Below are 12,304 nucleotides of genomic sequence, written 5' to 3' on the forward strand. Positions count from 1 at the left end.
AGAATATGACTGTGTAAAAGTACAGTCCCTTTGTATTATAGCAGCTAGAAATAATAATAAAAATACAGTGAATAGATTTATGATTCCTATATGAAAAATATTCACACATTCTGATCTCTCCAGATACTGATCAAAACACAAATAGGCTACAGGGGAAATAATCGCAGTTATTGTTGATAAAACGATACTTGTTGAATGTAGGCTAGACGCTGTATTTTTTAAAATATTTTCTGTTTCTTTTATTGCTGGCCAGTAAATGCTCTGTTATTAGACGGATAAACGCAGAAGAAAGCCACCATAATACAGACATATACACAGACACGGTTAATACTCACTTGCTTTTGGGTTCAGGTTCGTTTCGAGTGCGTGCAGAAACACGCACATCAAGCTTAAAAGATCAATCACAATGTAGTTTTCTTTGTTAGATCGCTCTTTCTTATGATTTCAAAGAGTATCCAGTTTCTCGCAGGCATTCAGTTGATCTTTTTTCCCCCCGATTATAATAAATCAGAATAGGATTGCGCGCGTCTGTTGCTGAAAACCTCGTTTTGACACCGTTATTGCCGAATGTTACTTATAGCTTATGGTCATGCTGATGATGGCAAGGGATGAGTCTTTCGGATGAAATGAAGCAGAAGTCCCCCTGAAAACTGGCTCTCTTTTTTGTCTTTTTTTTTTTGCTATTTCCCTCGATTTCAGAGCCCCTCTCCCACCTCTTTGTTATTGCCAAAAATAATTGCCAGCCTTTGTTACAGTGTCTCTACGCTTCCAGGCGCAGGGTGTAGCTACCATTCAGCTCTTCCTCTGCCTCCCTCTTCCAAATGTTTCAATGGAGATGCAGCCTGTAGACACCTCTCTCTTATTGCCTTTCCCTCTCTGTGCCTCTCTCTGTTCCTTTGGAGGAGCGTCACCTTCTGCACTATTTTTTTTCCTCAGACGATACATGTGGGCGGATTAGAGAAGAAGACAGAGGGGTGGGAGGACCCCGGTGAATACGGAGGCTAATTTCTCATATGGCTGCTGAACTTCATATATACATATGCTGTAAAAAAAATAATAATAAAAAATAAAAATATATATATATATATATATATATATATATATATATATAAAATACACACACCAGGGCTATTAGAGGAAACATTATGTTGATTTACTGCCATCTGTTTAATTGGTTCTTTTTCTCTTTCCTTCCCCTTCCACACTTAGCCTACATTGCCCACACATGCTCACTCTGCTGGACTGGACGCACAAACACCATTTTGTCTACAGGTTCCCAGCCTTGACTCTGGCTTGGCTGACATCAGCGGTCATGTGGTAGCAGAGGAGCAGCTGTGTTATATGACAGTGAGTATGGAGTAATATGTTCAGAACAATAAGAAGAGATACAGACAACCATTTGATGAACTTGCACTTGCATTTATTTCCGTGTCTTTAAGAAACATTAAGTGACTTGTTATTTGGATGCATTTTGCACCTCTCACCAGAAAAACTCTACTGTGAGCACTACAGATACTGTTTTTGCAGAAAGCCTGTTGGTTTTAGACCTATTGGAAGTACAATGATCCGCATTGTTGCTGATGCACTTAGTGGCAGGAAACACAAAATGAGTTTACCTCGTAAAAAATTACAACATTAAAAAGGCAAAAGGCAATTGCTTAGGTGCCTGTAGCATTTTCCTGTGACCATAAATGTTCTTGTAAGATCAGAGTGGGAGTTTTTTAAAAGTGCATTTAGAATCAGTTCAAAGGAGATTATGTTAATGTTAGATTAAATATGTAAAAGAGCAGTTTCTAAATAGGCTACGTCTACAGAAGACTTTCCTTTGTTACACACATTTCCTTTATTACTGTAGGAAGGTCAGGTTTCTCAGTGCTAAACACAGAGCCACTTCACCTTCCTTCAAAAGACCATATTACTCAGAAAACACTTTTAGTCAACCATATCAATTGATAGAATAGTGTCAGCTGGGAGACCATGTGTTTTGGTAGACTATTTCAAAATAAAAAGTAGGGAAGCTGTTGAATGCAGAAAAGTGAGAAATTGTAATATGTGCACAAATACAGACGCTTAATTAAGAACACAAAAAAGGTTTAGATGTGCAATCCAGAACAACTGCAGACCCGGACCTTTTTATCATTTTTCTTCATTAAATGTTCTCACTTGTCATTTGATGGCTCCCCTCCTTTTTCATTTGTATTGTCACTTACGTGTTTGGAAAGCCTTTTCCCACTGTTTTCCATGAAGTTTTATTTTGGTAAACAATGCCACAGGTTTACAGGTTTGATACCCACAGAAACTACGTGTCCAGTTAAGTCCATGAGCAAGGCACTTAACTCCTACCTGTTCATAACTCCCTCTGAATATGTGAAAGCATTGTAGTTCTTGCAAAGCAGCCTTTTCTGTGTATGTATTATGTATGACTAATATTAAGGAACCGAGTCACCTTTTGTAGCTCCCAACCAATACCTCTACTAATGTGAGGAATAAAATTATTTTCTGCCATCAGGAAACAATGCATAACTCCATTCGGAAATATGTCACTACTTGTTTATTTACAACCACCCAAACCCCTGCAGCACCATCCAGAGTTTGTCAAACACAAGATTTACACTCAGGAAGTCATAGATAATTCAAGCTGTTAAAACAGCAGCCAAAACCACTTTCAGCAGTCTGTAAGAGTTTTTATACAGTATCTGTAGCATTTAGCATACGGTTTGTTAAAGGTCATGAAAAAACAAGACTAATAGTCTACAGCCATGCTGGCGGCTCTATAAGGTAGCACTTAGGTGCTGTGGCGCTAAGTCCTAAAGGCTTAAATGCTTACATCAGCATACTGACAGTAACAATGCTGTGTTTAGCAGGTAACATTTACCATACCATCTTAGTTAGCATGTTAGCATGCTAATATTTGCAGAAGCTGAGGCTGATGCGTATGTTCAGGTTTCAGGTGTTTGGTCATATACCAAAGTATTGGACAAATTGAAATGTTGACTTAGTATTGACGTTACTGACGAGTTTAGTAAGAACTCCATGTCGTATTCCACTTAAATACCAATAATTTTATGGCAAAGCTAAGTTAGTATCAGCCAAGAACATTAACATACAGCATTTGCATGTTCATTTAAGGCTGTCAATCGCCTCTCATACAGGCAACATTCTCTGCATCAAACTAAAAGTGGACTCACCCTTCGCATCACCAGACCAGAACAGATGAGCAGGAAGTCCTACACAGAAAGTAGCTGACAGTGTTTCTTCATCAACCTGCATAAATACTGAATGTTCAACTTTGTTCGTCCTAAGAGTGCGCATTAGTCAACACAGACACATCCACAGTCAGTCTCTTGGCGGCAGCATAGTGCAGCTCATGCATAAGAAAGTAGTGAGCAGCCGACCTGAGGAGACATTTTGTGGTCACGAGAAGACTCTCGAGCACTAACAGGAGGAAAAATAAAGCGAGTCTTTGATGATGTCCTCAGTCTCATCGGTTCACTGTTATTTTCAGTAAATGTTTTTATCATTATTGGTTGGTTTAGGTATCAAACCTTGTATATATTATACAAATGAAAAGGGATTGCCGGAACAACAAACAGCCTACGCTAGGTACTGCATTTGCTATATATCTACCATGTTCAGTATATCTGCTCAGATGAGGACTGTACTGTCAGGTAAACAGAAAAGACTGCTGTCCTTGAGGATGCAAAGACTTGTGTCCACTGACTTAGTGCTTCTTGTGTTCAAAAATTAAAAACGTTCGTTCAGAGGTGAAACCCTGAGTGATCTTCAGGTCTGCAACATATTTTATGTTCAGTGGAAGGCGGTTGCACAGGGATATAAAATTGGTTTTGGCACCAGAGCTAAACAAGACACACAAATCAACCTCTGCAGAGCTGCAGCCCATATGCTGCGAATCCTACAGACCACACAAATGTCAATATTGACTCTAATCACTTTTGAGACAGAAACAATGTGCAGTAGTATGGAAGACTGTAAGCTACGTTTTATTGAATTATGTACTAAACCATGTTAGCAACAGCAGTAATGCCTCCAATCCCATCATGAGATTTGTTAAACGAGTGGACGCCGAGCACTGCAGTTATTAGGAGGAAAATTCCAGCAAGCTAGTCTGTAAAGAGACTCTACAGTGCTCTATAGCTGTATGCCTCAGCTTCATTAAGTATCAAACTATTTTCTACAAATCCCTTCTTTTCACTACTGAGAAGCATCTAATTACCTCATTAATTAAAGACAAAATATTGTATTATAGTAAAAAAGTAACATTTGTCTTTTAAACAAAGCCTTACTGACTAATCATAGTTTTATACATACAAACTGTATGGATAGCCAAAAAACTGGGTTAGGATTTTGGAGGGTGGGCTGCAGTTTTGACATGACGGTATCTGACGTTCTTCCAGACTTATGTCAAATACAGTCAAAACACAGACCTGAAAATCATTCTGAAGGGCACTAAGGGAAAGGCACTGCCAGATGAGATGGAAAAAAACGTTTTGGGGTCATTTAAGCAAAAATGTAATTTGCCATCAATATCTAATTGAATAGTGTTGTGTTCTGCTCACCTGTGAGGATAAAGTAATGGATGAATGATGACTACAACAATGTGTGGCTTAATGAATTCTATGCAATTTCTCAGAAATCACGTCTTTACAATAAAATTGTGTTTTTGATAAAAGTTCTCTTCAGTGATGACTCGTTTTTCTAAAGGTCATAATCTCTTGTATTTGATTACTGTGTACTGCATGTTCAGATATCTCTTTTTAAGTAATGCCGTAATTCAGAGTATTCTAAGTTTTACGTATTTTAACCTCTCATACTACACTCTGTTGCCAGTTTATTACGTACTTCCAGTGAAAAGTAATGCAGTTTAATACAAATATCCAGCAATAAATATTTAGTTTTGGTTGAAACTGTTTTAGAAAGGTTTTGATTGCACTTTATTGTAATTTGGGGTGCTGTTGAATTGTATTGCATTATATATAGGCTACACTTTATTGCCAAAAGTTTTAGGATACCCATCCAAGTCATTTAATTTCAAGTGTTCCAATCACTTCCATGGCCACAGGTGTATAAAATCAAGCACCTAAACATGCAGACCAAAAAAGAAAAGGGTCACTCTTAGGAGCTCAGTAAGTTCAAGCATGGTACCGTGATAGGTTGCCACCTGTGCAGTAAGTCCATTCGTGAATTTTCTTCACTACTAAATATTCCACGGTTAACTGGTATTATAACAAAGTGGAAGCGATGGGAACAACAGAAACTCAGCCAAGAAGTTGTAGGCCACATACAATCACAGAGCAGGGTTAGTGCATGCTGAGGCGCACAGAGCGCAGAAGTTGCCAACTTTCTGCAGAGTCAATATCTACAAACCTCTAAACGTCATGTGGCCTTCGGATTAACTCAAGAACAGTGCATAGAGAGCTTCATGACATGGGTTTCCATGGCCGAGCAGCTGCATCCAAGCCTTACATCACCAAGTGCAATGCAAAGCGTTGCGCAGTGGTATAAAGCACGATGCCACTGGACACTAGAGCAGCGGAGATGTGTTCTCTGGAGTGACAAATCACGCTTTTCTGTCTGGGCTTGGTCCCTTAGTTCCAGTGAAAGGAACTGTTAATGCTTCAGCATACCAAGACATTTTGGACAATTTCATGCCCACAGCTTTGTGGACAGTTTGGGGATGGCCCCTTCCTGTTCCAACATGACTGCGAGCCAGGTATTCTCCAACATCTGTGCCTGACCTCACAAATGTGCTTCTAGAAGAATAATCAAAAATTCCCATGAACACACTCCTAACCCTTGTGGACAGCCTTCCCAGAAAAGTTGAAGCTGTTACAGCTGCAATGGGTGGGCCAACTCCATGGAATAAGATTGAGATGTCATTAATCTTCATGTGCATGTAAAGGCAGGCGACTCTAAAATTGTGGTTTAAAGATTCAACAGTATGACCAGGTTTATATTCATATGTATGCAGTTGTGTCTTGATTTGTTAGTATCTAAGCCACTTTGTTCTGTACCAACAGAAGATGAAACTTAGATAAGCCACAGTATCCCGTTTTTTTTATCAGAGTACTCAAGGTAGCAAAACCAGGTTTCTCAAACCTGGGAAAAACATGTTTACAGGTGGGAGATTGACCGTCTGGTGACGTGGAGTGAACAGAAAAACTTGGAGCTAAAGACAGTTAAGACTAAGAATGCACCAATCCGATACTGATACTGGTCCGATACTGACTCAAATAGCTAGATCGGGTATTGGTGACAAGGGGGGCGACGTACAGGGCTGACCTATTCAATATAATTACATGTGTACTACACATTGCGTGAGCAATGCACCGGTAGACCCGAACATTTTGCTAGATGAGCTAACAGCACACCTCCAGGACCCCGAGGTAAGCAGGAAAAACTGTGGCTGACTTTGGGATTATTATCTCTGTACATTGCACATATTCTTTATACTTCATACTATGAACTTTGCACATACCTGCACAAAACTGAACAGCTCTTTTTATTTTAAAAAACAGATATATAGTACAGCTTTGTCGCTTATTTTTCCATTTCATATTTATGTTTTTTGACTTTGCAGCACTTGCTTCATACATATAAATGTTTGCAATTTATTTCATGATGAAGACCACAAGTCTAACAATAATGTTGTTCCATATACTACAAGTGTTGCTGGACCTCATTAGACCGTTTCCCCTTCTCCATGCACCTTGCAACTAGATGAAGTTGTGCCAAACACCCCTACTCTGCTCCTACTGTAGTTTTGATTTTCTTTTACTATGTTTGTTGTTATGCACGAATATACCAAAGGAAATTCCTTGTAGGTGAAAACCTACTTGAAAACAAAACTGCAAAACTTATTAGGCTGTGGCATTGTGACAGTAGATGGGAACTTTGAATGTGAGGTCCTTGTGTATTCATTATACATTTTCACATTCAGCAAAATATTGTTTTGCAATGTTTGTTGTTGAGCATAACAATACACACATACACACTATTATACACACTAAGATCTGATAGAAAGTGTATTTCAGTCAACAACAATGAACAGATGTGGGCTCACGACATCCCTAGTGCATGCCTCGTCCAAACTGAGATGACTATTATTTCCGGTCGAGTTCACGTAGAAGCAGATTTGTTTGAGAACTGTTACTAATCATACACCAATATATTCAGTAACTATATAAAAGCTAAAGTTTAGATCAAAGTGTTAAGACTTTGTGGCTTTGTCTGTTTCTCTCTGTATCCGACTACCTGGGCTCAGGTGGAGGACCCGTGTATGTAAAAGCAAACATGTGCTGTCACACAGACGGTGAGGAAGACACATAGCAGAGTGAGGAAGCACAGTAAGGCCGTGCATACTAAGGATGCCCTGTCTCTAGCACACAGCACAGAAGTCACCAAATGACCCCAAAAAACGTTTTGGGGTCATTTAAGCAAAAATGTAATTTGCCATCAATATCTAATTGAATAGTGTTGTGTTCTGCTCACCTGTGAGGATAAAGTAATGGATGAATGATGACTACAACAATGTGTGGCTTAATGAATTCTATGCAATTTCTCAGAAATCACGTCTTTACAATGAAATTGTGTTTTTGATAAAAGTTCTCTTCAGTGATGACTCGTTTTTCTAAAGGTCATAATCTCTTGTATTTGATTACTGTGTACTGCATGTTCAGATATCTCTTTTTAAGTAATGCCGTAATTCAGAATATTCTAAGTTTTACGTATTTTAACCTCTCATACTACACTCTGTTGCCAGTTTATTACGTACTTCCAGTGAAAAGTAATGCAGTTTAATACAAATATCCAGCAATAAATATTTAGTTTTGGTTGAAACTGTTTTAGAAAGGTTTTGATTGCACTTTATTGTAATTTGGGGTGCTGTTGAATTGTATTGCATTATATATAGGCTACACTTTATTGCCAAAAGTTTTAGGATACCCATCCAAGTCATTTAATTTCAAGTGTTCCAATCACTTCCATGGCCACAGGTGTATAAAATCAAGCACCTAAACATGCAGACCAAAAAAGAAAAGGGTCACTCTTAGGAGCTCAGTAAGTTCAAGCATGGTACCGTGATAGGTTGCCACCTGTGCAGTAAGTCCATTCGTGAATTTTCTTCACTACTAAATATTCCACGGTTAACTGGTATTATAACAAAGTGGAAGCGATGGGAACAACAGAAACTCAGCCAAGAAGTTGTAGGCCACATACAATCACAGAGCAGGGTTAGTGCATGCTGAGGCGCACAGAGCGCAGAAGTTGCCAACTTTCTGCAGAGTCAATATCTACAAACCTCTAAACGTCATGTGGCCTTCGGATTAACTCAAGAACAGTGCATAGAGAGCTTCATGACATGGGTTTCCATGGCCGAGCAGCTGCATCCAAGCCTTACATCACCAAGTGCAATGCAAAGCGTTGCGCAGTGGTATAAAGCACGATGCCACTGGACACTAGAGCAGCGGAGATGTGTTCTCTGGAGTGACAAATCACGCTTTTCTGTCTGGGCTTGGTCCCTTAGTTCCAGTGAAAGGAACTGTTAATGCTTCAGCATACCAAGACATTTTGGACAATTTCATGCCCACAGCTTTGTGGACAGTTTGGGGATGGCCCCTTCCTGTTCCAACATGACTGCGCACATTTGGGATGAATTAGAGCAGAGACTGCGAGCCAGGTATTCTCCAACATCTGTGCCTGACCTCACAAATGTTCTTCTAGAAGAATAATCAAAAATTCCCATGAACACACTCCTAACCCTTGTGGACAGCCTTCCCAGAAAAGTTGAAGCTGTTACAGCTGCAATGGGTGGGCCAACTCCATGGAATAAGATTGAGATGTCATTAATCTTCATGTGCATGTAAAGGCAGGCGACTCTAAAATTGTGGTTTAAAGATTCATCAGTATGACCAGGTTTATATTCATATGTATGCAGTTGTGTCTTGATTTGTTAGTATCTAAGCCACTTTGTTCTGTACCAACAGAAGATGAAACTTAGATAAGCCACAGTATCCTGTTTTTTTTATCAGAGTACTCAAGGTAGCAAAACCAGGTTTCTCAAACCTGGGAAAAACATGTTTACAGGTGGGAGATTGACTGTCTGGTGACGTGGAGTGAACAGAAAAACTTGGAGCTAAAGACAGTTAAGACTAAGAATGCACCAATCCGATACTGATACTGGTCCGATACTGACTCAAATAGCTAGATCGGGTATTGGTGACAAGGGGGGCGACGTACAGGGCTGACCTATTCAATATAATTACATGTGTACTACACATTGCGTGAGCAATGCACCGGTAGACCCGAACATTTTGCTAGATGAGCTAACAGCACACCTCCAGGACCCCGAGGTAAGCAGGAAAAACTGTGGCTGACTTTGGGATTATTATCTCTGTACATTGCACATATTCTTTATACTTCATACTATGAACTTTGCACATACCTGCACAAAACTGAACAGCTCTTTTTATTTTAAAAAACAGATATATAGTACAGCTTTGTCGCTTATTTTTCCATTTCATATTTATGTTTTTTGACTTTGCAGCACTTGCTTCATACATATAAATGTTTGCAATTTATTTCATGATGAAGACCACAAGTCTAACAATAATGTTGTTCCATATACTACAAGTGTTGCTGGACCTCATTAGACCGTTTCCCCTTCTCCATGCACCTTGCAACTAGATGAAGTTGTGCCAAACACCCCTACTCTGCTCCTACTGTAGTTTTGATTTTCTTTTACTATGTTTGTTGTTATGCACGAATATACCAAAGGAAATTCCTTGTAGGTGAAAACCTACTTGAAAACAAAACTGCAAAACTTATTAGGCTGTGGCATTGTGACAGTAGATGGGAACTTTGAATGTGAGGTCCTTGTGTATTCATTATACATTTTCACATTCAGCAAAATATTGTTTTGCAATGTTTGTTGTTGAGCATAACAATACACACATACACACTATTATACACACTAAGATCTGATAGAAAGTGTATTTCAGTCAACAACAATGAACAGATGTGGGCTCACGACATCCCTAGTGCATGCCTCGTCCAAACTGAGATGACTATTATTTCCGGTCGAGTTCACGTAGAAGCAGATTTGTTTGAGAACTGTTACTAATCATACACCAATATATTCAGTAACTATATAAAAGCTAAAGTTTAGATCAAAGTGTTAAGACTTTGTGGCTTTGTCTGTTTCTCTCTGTATCCGACTACCTGGGCTCAGGTGGAGGACCCGTGTATGTAAAAGCAAACATGTGCTGTCACACAGACGGTGAGGAAGACACATAGCAGAGTGAGGAAGCACAGTAAGGCCGTGCATACTAAGGATGCCCTGTCTCTAGCACACAGCACAGAAGTCACCAGCTAACCGGGGCTTTCCACAAAGCCAGGTGTGGTTCAGATGACATGATCATCAATAAGCATGCCAAGGCCACAGAGGTGGAGCAGTGTACAGTGAGGCAGACATCTTTGCTCTGCTGACCAGCCACATGGTGAATACATGACAGCGACTTGGCTATCTGGTAATTTCCACAGAACCAGGTGTAGCAGTAAAGAGAGCCAGGAGATCACATCATGCTTAGAAACAGAGCTATAAAGGAGATCCAAAAAAAGTTGAAAATCAGTTGTTACGTGCCGTCATGTCAACTTGGGTCTCTGTTCTGGTAACAGGATGGGACTCTATTTTGCATCAATCTCTGACCCTCTCAGAGGAAACTTTTGTAATCTAATTGGCGTCTATTTTTGCTGAGAATAAAAATGTTGGGGAAAAGTTCAGGCCTTTTCATCTGGCCCAAGTCTTTTTACATAACATTGAGCTGAGCTGTGCCCAATGCAGCATAAAGTTCAGATAACCAATTTAAAGATTTTAATTCCTAAATATAGAAGTGCTAAACTTTCAACTATCTTCAGCAATAAATTTCCTATACCAAATTTACAACTAGTCTGTATCTTCTTTTCGTAAACCCTGACTTAGCTGTGTGATGTGTAAGTCTCTCTCCTGAATCCTTCAACAGCTGTTATTAGCTTTTATTATTTATCAGTGTTCCAGGCCCCCAGTCTCGTTGCTCCAGGTTAAGATCCAGACAAAGTGGTCTCCAGCATTATCATAATCATCCTTGGATTTTTAATTATTCAGATGATTTTCCTCCAATCTGCTGACTTTTAGTTTGCTAATAACCTTTCAATTTCAATCAACAGAACTCCATAATATATTTTGAACTATCAGAAGGGAGCAGCTTTTCAATGACAGCTTCTTGTTTTGTGATTTCCTGCATTACACACTGTGCTTCCTATGTTGTATACAACCTATAAACGTTTAACCACTAGGGTTGAGACATTACATAGCTCAACAGTTATTGTATGTACGTATGGGACATCCAATGAGGAATCATCTCTATTGCACTACAAATATAACAGATCTGCACCAAAGTAAGGGGTGTTATCCAGAAATCTAAATCTTAAAAAAAAATAAATAAAATAAACATTGCATCCAGTTCTTTCATTCCAGTTTACACTGAGGTTTGCTGTTCAGCTTTTCATCTGCCAGAGGCCTTCAAAGCGACTGACCCAGCTCCATACAGAGCCGGATTTAGAGCCTGCAGGCTCAACTAACCAAGGGCGTCATCTCCATTTCAGCAGTGCGGGGCATATTGTGCATCAGGCCAGCAAATCATACTGACATACTGTTGGCACACAGGGAGCCTAAATGCCTTACTTCATCAGCATGACTGAAACAAAAAACCTAAATAAAAATTCAGAAATGGATGAGATTACGTAAAATAATGGCCCCATAAGTTAGTTAAACTAAGTTAAACTTAATTTAGTAACTAGACTCTGAACAAGGTTTCATTTCTACTATGAGAAGGGCACATTCTAACATGGACAGCAAATCCCACTGACATACTGCGGGCACACGAGAAGCCTAAATCCCTCGCTCCACCACTGGAAATGAAGCACAAGACACATCTATAGAATACTACGTAGCTATGAGAAACCTGATCTAAATTGGAAAGATCAGTTTCATGGAACTCAAGTCTGAGGTCATCTCAGAACGCCTGGAAGTGATGTGTGAAAACAGGTTATAAAATAATCGACGTTGAAATAAACCAGCAACAAGCTACTAAACATTACTGTCACTCTGCTTCCAAACATCTTGTGGGTCATTAGGTCATCAGAGAGCATCAAAAAACACAAGAGTAAAACCCTTGTTCTGTGAGGAGTGTCACAGACAATAATTACAATGTAGCTTCACAGAATGAATTTCTTTCATGTTTATTCATAC

General features: G+C 39.4%; 1 protein-coding gene across 2 annotated transcripts in view; it reads right to left on the bottom strand.

Annotated features, from left to right (window-relative positions):
* The window catches only part of LOC119916229 (potassium voltage-gated channel subfamily C member 1-like), a 50,995-nt gene extending 50,072 nt beyond the window's left edge, over nucleotides 1-923 (bottom strand). Inside the window, exon 1 of one of the 2 annotated variants that reach the window (XM_038736163.1) lies at nucleotides 336-923. The gene's annotated coding sequence lies outside the window, so the exon portion shown is untranslated. The remainder of the gene's footprint in view (nucleotides 1-335) is intronic. The other variant, XM_038736164.1, reaches the window with a different exon arrangement.
* Nucleotides 924-12,304: the final 11,381 nt, after the last annotated feature.

The sequence above is a fragment of the Micropterus salmoides genome, unplaced genomic scaffold (assembly GCF_014851395.1).
Source record: "Micropterus salmoides isolate LMB-PRFRI ecotype aquatic unplaced genomic scaffold, ASM1485139v1 Ms_hic_scaffold_21, whole genome shotgun sequence".
Lineage (NCBI taxonomy): Eukaryota > Metazoa > Chordata > Actinopteri > Centrarchiformes > Centrarchidae > Micropterus > Micropterus salmoides.